We start from the raw sequence: 11,063 nt of genomic DNA on the forward strand, positions 1-11,063 counted from the left end.
GACAGGGATAAGTTTGTTCCATCCAACTCCAGCAAGACCCTCTTACCCTCAGTGCTCGGTGCACTGTCCATATGAACGCGCTTCACATCCTAGATGGCATTGAGAGAGTAGAACTCAGAGCAGGGTAGCAGGAAAGTTTGGAGGAGAAGGCAAAACACTGACGTCTGGCTAGTTCAGGAGCTTGTCAGATCTAGATGGTCTACTGTTGGGGATCAACAGCAGCATTGTTGCATCTAGGCCAGTATGAGGTAATAAGTAGAGAGATTTCAAGGCAAAAGTGATACAGAGTTGGAGGCCAGCTGGGTAGCTAAGAAAAAAGAACAGAGCACATTTTTACTCTTTGATTGCTTTGACAAAAAGCAGTAAAGTCCTGGTTGAACACAGGTGTGGTGAGCTGACCTGGCACTGCAGCCAGACCCGCTGACAGACGGTCTCTGATTCACCTCCTCAGGGGGAGGAAAATGGTGGAAAAGCTCATGGGTCAAGACAAAGACAGGAAGAGCACTGATCAGCCACTGTCCTGGGCAGAACAGACTTCACCTGGGGAAAAGGAATTTAATTTATTTCCAATTTATACAGATTTGGAGAACAAAAAAGAAAAAAAAAAAAAAAGATAAGCTAACACAGTTCCCTCCCTTCCTTTCCCTGGCTCAGCTTCACCCCGTGACTCCCATCCTCCTCCCTCCAGGCAGTACAGGGGATGGCAGCTGCAGTCAGTCCATAACGGTTCTTCTCAGCTGCTCCTTCCTCCTCACAGAATCATAGAATAGTTTGGAAGGGACCTTTATAGGTCATCTAATCCAAGTCCCTACGATGACTGAAGAAATCTTCAACTAGGTGCTCAGAGCCCCACCTAAATTGACCTTGACAGTTTCCAGGGATGGGGCATTGACCACCTCTCCGGGCAACTTGTGCCAGTGTGCCACCACCCTCATTGTAAAAAGCCTGTCCCCATCTTTTTTATTAGCCCCCTTTAAGTACTGAAAGGTGTCCCCAGAGCCTTCTCTTCTGCAGGCTGAACAACCCTAACTCTCTCATCCTGTCATCATAGGAGAGGTTGACCGCCTTAGTGGCCTCCTCTGGACTCTCTCCAACAGGTCCATGTCTGTCCTGTGCTGAGGGCTCCAGAGTTGGATGCAGGACTCCAGGTGGGGTCTCACCAGAGCGGAGCAGAGGGACAGAATCACCTCCCTCAACCTGCTGGTCATGGTCCTTTTGATGCAACCCAAGGTACGGTTGGCCTTCTGGGCTGCAAGTGCATATTGCCGGCTCATGTCCAATCTTTCATCCACCAGTACCCCCAAGTCCTTCTTGGCAGGGCTGCTCACCATCTCTTCAACCCCCAGCCTGAACTGATACCAGGGGTTGCCCCAACCTAGGTGCAGAACCTTGGACTTGGCCTTATTGAACCTTGTGAAGTTCAGAGGTGCCCACTTTTCAAGCTTGTTCAGATGCCTCTGGATGGCATCCCGTCCCTCAGGCATATCAACCACACCACTCAGCTTGGTGTCATCTGCAAATTTGCTGAGGGTGCACTCGATCCTGCTATCCGTGTTGTTGATAACGACATTAAATAGGATTGGTCCCAGTACAGACTCCTAACAGACACCACTCATTACTGGTTTCCACATTGTGCCATTGACTGCTACCCTCCAGATGTGACCAGCCATCCAATTCCTCATCCACCAAACAGTCCACATATCAAATACATCTCTTTCCAATTTAGAGAGAATATTTTGTCAAAGGCCTTACAGAAGTCCATATAGATGACATCAGTATCACAGTATCACAGTATCACAGTATGTTTGGGATTGGAAGGGACCTCAAAAGATCATCTAGTCCAATCCCCCTGCTGGAGCAGGAACACCTAGGTGAGTTGCACAGGAACATGTCCAGGTGGGTCTTGAATGTCTCCAGAGAAGGAGACTCCACAATCCCCCTGGGCAGCCTGTTCCAGTGTCTGTCACCCTCACTGAGAAGAAGTTTTTTCTCAAATTTAAGTGGAACCTCTTGTGTTCCAGCTTGATCCCATTGCCCCTTGTCCTATCATTGTTTGCCAACGAGAAGAGCCTGGCTCCATCCTCATGGCACTCACCCTTTATATATTTATAAACATTAATAAGGTCACCCCTCAGTCTCCTCTTCTCCAAACTAAAGAGACCCAGCTCCCTCAGCCTTTCCTCATAAGGGAGGTGCTCCACTCCCTTAATCATCTTGGTTGCCCTACGCTGGACCCTCTCCAGCAGTTCCCTGTCCTTCTTGAACTGAGGGGCCCAGAACTGGACACAATATTCCAGATGTGGTCTCACCAGGGCAGAGTAGAGGGGAAGGAGGACCTCTCTTGATCTACTAACCACCCCCCTTCTAATACATCCCAGGATGCCATTGGCCTTCCTGGCCACAAGGGCCCAGTGGTGGCTCATGGTCATCCTGCTGTCCACCAGGATCCTCAGGTCCCTTTCCCCTACACTGCTCTCTAATATGTAATTTCCCAACCGATACTGGAATCTGGGGTTGTTCCTGCCCAGATGCAGGACTCTACACTTTTCCTTGTTAAATTTCATTAGGTTATTCCCCGCCCAACTCTCCAGCCTGTCCAGATCCCGCTGGATGGCAGCACAGCCTTCTGGCGTGTAAGCCACTCCTCCCAGCTTAGTGTCATCAGCAAACTTGCTGATAGTACACTCTATTCCCTCGTCTAAATCGTTAATGAATATATTGAATAATACTGGCCCCAGTACTGACCTCCTCCTGCCCTTGTCTGGGTGCTTGCTGGGCCTTTTCTCACAATTTTTTCTTAATTTCTTGCTGCCAGGTCCCATTTCCCCAGAGGCACCCACAGTGTTGCTGACAGGACGGGCTGTACCCTGTTGGGAGGGCTACTGCATAACCAGCCAGGGACAGCCCCAGCCTCTCTTCACAGAGACCCTGCTGAGAACCCTGAGGAGGGATGGGCACCAATGGGCACTGATGCTGATCAGGACCTGCTACTGCCCCTTGGGTGTCCCCCCACATCCCTGGGGAGAGAGTAGGTGCAGGCAGGTGTTGATGAGACACTGGTGTAGGGCCAGCGCAACCAGCAGGGCAGCCTTGCCCTGGCAATGCCAAGACGTGAGCAGCTGATGTGTTTTGAGCTCAGCCTTCACTCCCCATGCTGAATAATGAGCAGTGATTTCTCATTTCACCACCTCAAGGTCCAATGTGCTTTGTGGGTGGCTCATCTGTGGGTGTGATGGGAGCACTCTGGCATGGGCCTGGGCAGGTGAAACAGGGATATTTTCACAAAATCACAGAATGTTTGGGGTTGGAAGGGACATCCGGAGATCATCTAATCCAACTCACCTGCTAAAGCAGGTTCACCAGAGCAGATTGCACAGTAAAGTGTCCAGGCAGATTTTTAATATCTCCAGAGAAAGAGACTCCACAACCTCTCTGGACAGCCTGTTCCATGGCTCTGGCACCCAAGGTGAAGAAGTTTCTCCTCGTATTCAGATGGACCCTCCTACGCTTCAGTTTGTGCCTATCACCTCTCATCCTATCACTGGGCACCACTGAAAAGAGTATGGTCCCATCCTCTTGATACCCAGCCTTGAGATATTTATCAGTATTAATAAGATCCCCTCTCAGCCTTCTCTTCTCCAGGCTGAAAAGACCCAGCTCTCTCAGTCTCTCCTCATAAGAAAGGTGCTTCAAAGCCCACATCATCTTTGTAGCCCACTGCTGGGCTTAAGATCTACCACTTGATCTGGGGGGAGAGAGGAGTGAGGCACAACTGAGAAGGTTTTGGAGGTGATTGTGAGAGCAGGGCTACAAGAGCCTGAGGCAGACAGCGAAAAGGCTGGACCAAGGCACCCAGAAGACCCCATCAAGCCTGGACGTGCTGCCTGTAGGCAGATAGGCCAGGAGCAGCCCTGTGGCTGGTGGGATGCTTTCTTTCCAAAGAGGAAGTTTCTTGCACCACGTATGATTTTGTTACTGGCTGTTTCATTTCTCTGTCTGCACCTCTCCTGAGCTGGGCTGCACAGAGACCTTTCCCAGCCGGCTCAGACTGAGTCCCACCTGGAGACTTCGTGCCAGCATGGTCCTGCGAGGGCTGGCTCTGGCCTTTCTCCTGGTCCTTGCCCCTCTGCTGCTTGCACGGGGACAGAATGACCTTGGTCCCAAGGACTCTGGTGGACCCATGGAAGCAGGTAAGAGCGGGATGCACCTCTCTCTTACAGAAAAGGTTTTGCTGTTCTCTCCCTGTACATTTGCTGTGCACCTTTAGCCCATTCAGCATACAGTGGCTGTGTTGGGAAGGGCTGAGCCTGGAGTCTGCATTAGTCCCAAGACATGTGGGCATCCATTGGGTTGTGTTGGGGTGAAGGTTTGTTTGGGGATGAAGGGCAACTAGCCTCGATGTGCTGGGGAAACTCCCATGAGCACAGGAGCTGAAATGTCCCTCCGGGGTGCAGGAGGTAGCCTTTTCTTGTTCCATGGTGAGCAAATGAAGTTGGGGTATGTGGCGTTCCTAGGGTGATCTGGGCAGCGTCCCTATTGCAGAGGAAGGTGGTAATGGTGTTCGGCAAAGACATGAGGAGCTATAAGATCCCTGTGTCAGCTGGGGCTCCTGCTATCTCCTGTAGTCTCTGGGGTTGGAGGAGCTGTAGTTTGGTGGGATTCTTTAACAACACTGTTCTTTCTCCATGCCAGATGAGGGGGCACCTCCTGGATCTCTGCTGGGCTCTTCCTATGGAGAATGTGGGTTTTCCTATAGAGACTGTGTGCTGTGCCCTGGCGTTGACAGTGCCTGTCGAGGTCCCAATGGGGCACAGCAGGAGCGGCTGCTCTTTGCACCATGGGCTAGGGGGCCTGAGATGTGAGTCATTGCCTCTGCAGGGAAACGGGAGCAGAAGTGGGTTCCCAAGTCTTTGGATGGGTCATGAGTCATGCTAACCATCTCTTGTGACTGGAGGGATGCTACCCTTCCAGCAATGGGCAGCCTTCCGCTATCCAGGGCAGGATAGACCCTGTTTCCCTCACTCAGCAGCAGCTCCTGCCCCTTCCTCTATTCACAGCTCTCCCTTTCTTGGCCTGAGGAGTCCCGGCTGGAGGAGGCTGTCATGGGCATGGTAGAGGTGTTAGCTTTGAGCAGTTGCAGGAGATTTCTTGCGTCTGTGTCTGAGGAAGAGCTGTGTGGCACCGAATTGAAGTGCTGACCAGTATCTTTGACTGTGCTGCTGGTGTCTGCAGCACTGAAGGAAGAATTTGGGGTCTGGATTATGGATAGCCCAGCAGAGCTACAAGCAGGGGCAGAGCTTCCCTCCACCTGCAGCAAGAAGCAATGCCTGATGACAAGACAAATCCCTGCAAAGAGGGCTTTAGCTGCAATCAGTGCCCTTCAAATGTCATCAAGGAATCGTTTCTGCTGTAGACGTGTGCCTTTTTCACTTTGTCTTTATGTCCTGTGTCCTTGCCATTCAAGGATCGCCATCAAAGTCTGAATGACCCACATGCATTTTCTAGACCAGACCTAGACAACAAAGACTCTTGTTACTTGCTGACACTGCCTGTGGCCCAGTTCCGCTCACCTTCTGCTCCCCACTGAGGTCTGCACGAGGCGGCTTCATGCTGACACTTGCTACATCCCCTCTTGTGTTGTGGCCTTGCCAGATGTTTCCTCATGGGCTCTTGTTGATTTCTACTCCCTTAGGAGTGCAGCCTGCCTGTCACTGTGTCCTCTTGCATTGTAGGTCATCGTCAGCCTCCTGACTGAGCTAGGCTGTGCTCTTACTGCATCCTCTGTCCTCATTCTGTGTAAAGGGGTTCCTGCCTGTCCTTTGAGGCTGTAGAGCATCTCAGGGACAGCCAGCCTTTAGGATCTGTTTCCTCACAAATGTCAGCAGGAAAAAAAGTTCCATTCCACAGGTGGAAATCTATTCTTTGCAGTGTGGTTCATTTTCTGTCATCAGAGGCATTTTTCCCCTGCTGGCTGGTGTCCCTGGTCAAATGCTTGGTGCTGAGCGCGTAGCCCCAACACATCTGGGTAGGAAAGGATCCTGGATATCATCCTGGGGCAGGACTATGAGGGTGTGTGAGCTCCTTCAGGGGCATTTAACAATGGGATGGTGGAAGATGTGTGGTGGGGATGCTTAAATAGGCACAGACTGAGTCAAGGGTTTCAGTTTTGTCAAGGCTTTAGGCTGTCGCATGAGGTGCATGGTCTAAGGGTACTGAGAGGGATCCACCTCTGGGAGAAGTTTTCTCCTATCTGGACAACATAGGTGGTCTCAAAGAATGGGGGTGGTGGCCACTGTTCTTTGTGGTGGAAAGCCAGGGTGCAGGGTAGAGAAGATGGCTTGAAAACCGTCTACCAGATAAGGGAAGTGTGGTGATGATACCCATTTTCCTGTGTAAGGGAGTGCAACCGCAGAAGCACTGGTAGTATCAAGTGGGCAGTTGTAGAGATGCATGTAGCTGAAGAGAGGTGTTCCATCCTGATCGAGGAGACGCCATCTCCTACCCCGATGTCTTCTCATGACTTGGTTTGCACTGAATGAGCAATTCTGGGTGACATGTCTACCAGGCCAGGGGAAGGCAGGCTCATTTTGGGTGAAGTGCACAGAAAAGTCTGGGTGCATAGAGTAGGGTGTGAGCTTTGAGGCCAGGATGTTGGTACTGCCAGGTGCCTCATGGGACCAAGTCAGGAGGGTGTGCAATGGGACTCTGTGGGGCTGGTGCACTCCCACAGCCCCTATCTTTATGGAAGAGAGTGCAGGAAAGAGCAGCATCCTCCAGACAGCTGGATCCTGCTGGCTGGGATCTCCCCACCCATGTGGGTTACTGCAGGAAACCCTCCTGCACCGCACCTGAGGCTGCAAGGAGGGTTAATGCACCCGGGGCCTGGGGGCTCATCCTGGGAGGTGCTCATCTCTGCCACCCCTCTGAGTGAGGAGGACCAGGACCCCTCTGGATGAGGCCTCCTCACCCCTGAGGATGCTGCAAGAGTCCAGCGATCCTCAAGGCTTTCCCTCATGGCCTTTGCACACAGGTGGATGTAAAGCTCCCTCCAAGTGGGACCCCAAGCTGCAGTTTACCCCAAACCAGAGCAGCTACGCCGTGAACGATTTGGTGCAGCTGAGCTGTGCTGGGGAGTATGTGCCATCAGTCCCCCAGATCAGATGCATTTCCAGTGGGACGCAGACCTTGTGGAACGAGACAGCCACCTGCAAGGGTAAGCACAGCCCCGTGTCACCCTGGGCCCAGGGTCCTGAGCTGACATCAGACCCTCCATGACATTGTCATTCCTCAGCACCTCCTGGATGACAGTCCAGGAACAGGGGGCCTGGATGCCTCAGCTTTCCCCCTGTCCTGGCAGTGCTGGGCCACCTTTTATCTCAGCACCTTGTCTCACTGCCTGTCCCTGCAGCAGCCAGGGCAGCAGAGTGTGGACACTCATTCTTGGCACAACCGAGAGCAACACTCAGTCAGCAAGAAGTGGGCGAGGAGCACAGTGGCAGTTGCAGTAAGTTCTGCTGCGGAGCACAGATCAAGGAGAGAAGAGGGGCAGACCTGGCACCAGGCAAATCCGTGGACAGGCAGAGGGACCACCCAGAAACCGACTGATCATGCAGGACAGGCTGATGCGGTGGGGGCGTTGCCAGGATATTTAAACAGTCCCTAAAGAGCGCAGGTGACCAGGAGTGCAGGCAAACAGACGCAGTGAACAGGGCCAACAAACGGGTGAGGCAGTTATGGCAGCACTTTGAACAGAAGGGTGAGCAGCAAGGGAGAGCGGGGAGGACCCTGCCACTTCAAACATATGCTACAACCCACTAGCAAGGAGCTGAGTACAGCAGGAGGCATGGTATCCACCCGGAGAAGAGCAGTACCTTCAGCGTCCCTCATGGTGCCTCTGACTGCAAGAACTGATGCAGCCACCCAAACTGAGCTTGGGACAGAAGATGTAGCTGTCCAGGTCCCAGGCTGCAGAGTGTGACCGAGTTTCTGCTTGGGGACTGATGGCAGCAGTGAACTCACCTGTGGGTGATGTGCCCAAGTAAAGGAGCTGCTCAGCCTGCTGACAGAGCTTTGAGAGGTGGTGTCCAGGCTGAGTAGCATGAGTCAGAAAAGGAGATTGACTGGTGGACTTGCAGTCTACCATCCCTGATGCAGGAGCAGAAACCAGCCATGGCACCATAGTCAAAGAACCCGCTACTCTCTTGCCACCAGGCTGTGAGGGGTGAGCCAGAAGATGGGGTAGAATGGAAATGTGTTACTGCTCGGGGCAGCAGGCAAACACACTCTCAGCCTGCCCCACCTCCCCAGATGCCTGTATACAACAGTTACAAGGCCCTGGAATTGGATGGGCAAGCAGCTGATGCTGCTGATGAAGACCTTTTAGGGAAGGAGGGGTCCTCTAGACAACCCACACCCCACGTGAAACCCAGCAAACCCATTAAAACCCCACATATAAAGAGAAAAAGACAGGTAATTGTCATAGGCAATTCCCTTCTTAAGGCAACAGAAGGCCCGATATCCCAACCTGACCCAACCCACAGGGAAGTCTGCTGCCTCCCTGGGGCCAGAGTAAGAGATGTGGCTCTACAACTCCCCAGGCTGTTAAGGCCCTCTGATTATTACCCGCTATTGGTTTTTAATGTTGGCAGGAAAGAGGTAGGTGAAAGTAGTGTGAAGCAAATCATAAAGGATTTCAGAGCTTTGAGGAGGCTCTTCAATGGCTCAGGTGCTCAAGTGATTTTTTCCTCCACTTTTTCAGTTGCGGGGCAGGAATATAGAATGGAACAGGCAGGCCAGCAAATCAACACATGGCTAAGCAACTGGTATCATGAATGGAACTTCAGGGAACTTCATGGGAAAGTCGTTCCTTCTCCAGGTCTCCTAACATCTGATGGAATGCACCTCTCACAGAAGGGAAAAAAGGTGTTTGCTCAGGCGCTAGCAAAACTGATAGGGCTTTAAACTACATTGGAAGGGGGAGGGGGGCGGTAGCAGACAGGTCAGCAATGAGCAGTGGAATTCTACACCAAAGCTTGAGGAGGTGCTTGGCAACGAGTTTCCTCAGACTGCGCCACGAGGTGAAGAGCGCAATCAACCACACTTGAATTCCTTCTACACTAATGTACCCAGCATGAGGAACAAGCAAGATGAGCTAGAAGCCTTGGCCTGATGCAAGTGATATGATATAATTGGCATTAGCAAAACCTGTCAGAATGAATCCTGTGACTGGTGTGCCATGATGGACGGCTAGAGGCTATTCAGAAGGGACAGGCAGGGCAGGTGGAGACTGGCACTGTATCTAGTGGAGGGTCTGGAATTTGTGGAGCTGGCAGTTGGTGATGGCAAAGCTGAGAGCCTCTGACTGAGGATTAAGAAACAGAAAAACGAAGTGGATGTCATTGTGGGTGTCTACTACAGGCCAGCCAGCCAGGATGATGACACGGATTGGTATTCTTTAGCGAACTAAGTGAAATCTCCAAATCATCTGCCCTTGTCCTTACAGGGGACTTCAACATGCCAGATGTCAACTAAGAATATCACACAGCTGGCACCAACAGGTCCAGAAGATTCTTGAAACATCTGGACAATAACTTGTTGCAGGTACTAAGCAATCCAACTAGGAAAGGTGCCTTTCTAGATTTGATTCTCACTAACACAGAGGGTCTTGTGCTTACACGTCATAACCAGTGGCTTCCTTGACCACAGTGACCATGAAGAAGTCAGTCTTAAAATCTTTGCTAATTTGAGGAAAATTGCCAGCAAGACCTTAACAGTAAATATGAGGAGAGCAGAATTCAGGCTGCTCAGATGAATACTTAGTAGGATTCCCTGGGAAGAAGCTTTTGAAGCTTTTGGGGTCCATCAGTGTTGGTCGCTTTTTAAGTGTCACCTACTAAGAGCACAGGACCAAGCCATTCCAAAATGCCAAAAATCTAGCAGGTGAGGTAAAAAAACCATCTTGGTTGAGCAGGGTTCTTCTTGAAATATGGCAAAAAAAGAAATTACATGATCAGTCGAAGCAAGGTCAGGCATCATGGGAGGACTACAGAGATGCTGTTCACCATTGTAGGGAGGAAATAAATGCTGCCAAAGTTCAACTAGCATTGAAGCTGGCCAATACTGTGAAGAACAATAAAAAGGCTTTTTAAAATATATTAATGGCAAAAGGCATACTAGAAGTAACATCGGCCCGTTAGTTGTTGAGCATGGTCATCTTATTAACAGGGACATAGACAAAACTGAGATGTTTAATGCTTTCTTCACCTCAGTCTTCAACACCGATGTTGGGGACCACCATAACCTTGGGGTGGAAAACCGTGACTGTAAGAACAATAAACTCCCAATCAATCTGGAACTTGTACGGGGTCTGCTACTCCATCTGGATCTCTGCAAGTCACTGGGGCCTGATGGGATTCATCCAAGGGTGCTTAAAGAGCTGGCTGACCTCACAGCGATACCTCTCTGCATGATTTTTCAATGCTCTTGGGAATATGGAGAAGCCCCAGTTCACTGGAAGCTTGCAGACATTGTCCCAGTCTACAAGAAGGGCAACAGGTATGACCCTGGCAACTACAGGCTGGTCAGTCTCATTTCTGTTCCTGGCAAAATCATGGAGAACATTGTTCTGAGAGTTACTGAAAAACATCTGAACAACAATGCAGTCATTGGTCCCAGCCAGCACGGGTTCATGAGGGGAAAGACTTGCCTGACAATCTTAATTTCATTCTATGATAAGGTGACCCACTTAGCTGATCAAGGGAAGCCTATCGACGTGATCTTTTTGGATTTCAGTAAAGCCTTTGATACCGTCTCTCACAGTGTCTTCCTGGACAAGATGTCCAGCACCAGCTGGATAAACACACAGTGCAGTGGGTGAACAACTGGCTGACAGGCCAGGCTCAGAGGGTTCTCGTAAATGGGGTTGTGTTGGGCTGGTGACGAGTCACTAGTGGGTTCCACAGGGAACCATCTTAGGGCCAGCACTCTTCAATGTCTCTCAGGACTTGAGGGATTACTTAGCAAGTTTGCTGACGACATAGAATTGAGAGTAGCTGTTGACACTC

Source organism: Nesoenas mayeri (assembly GCF_963082525.1).
Source record: "Nesoenas mayeri genome assembly, chromosome: Z".
Taxonomy (NCBI): Eukaryota; Metazoa; Chordata; class Aves; order Columbiformes; family Columbidae; genus Nesoenas; species Nesoenas mayeri.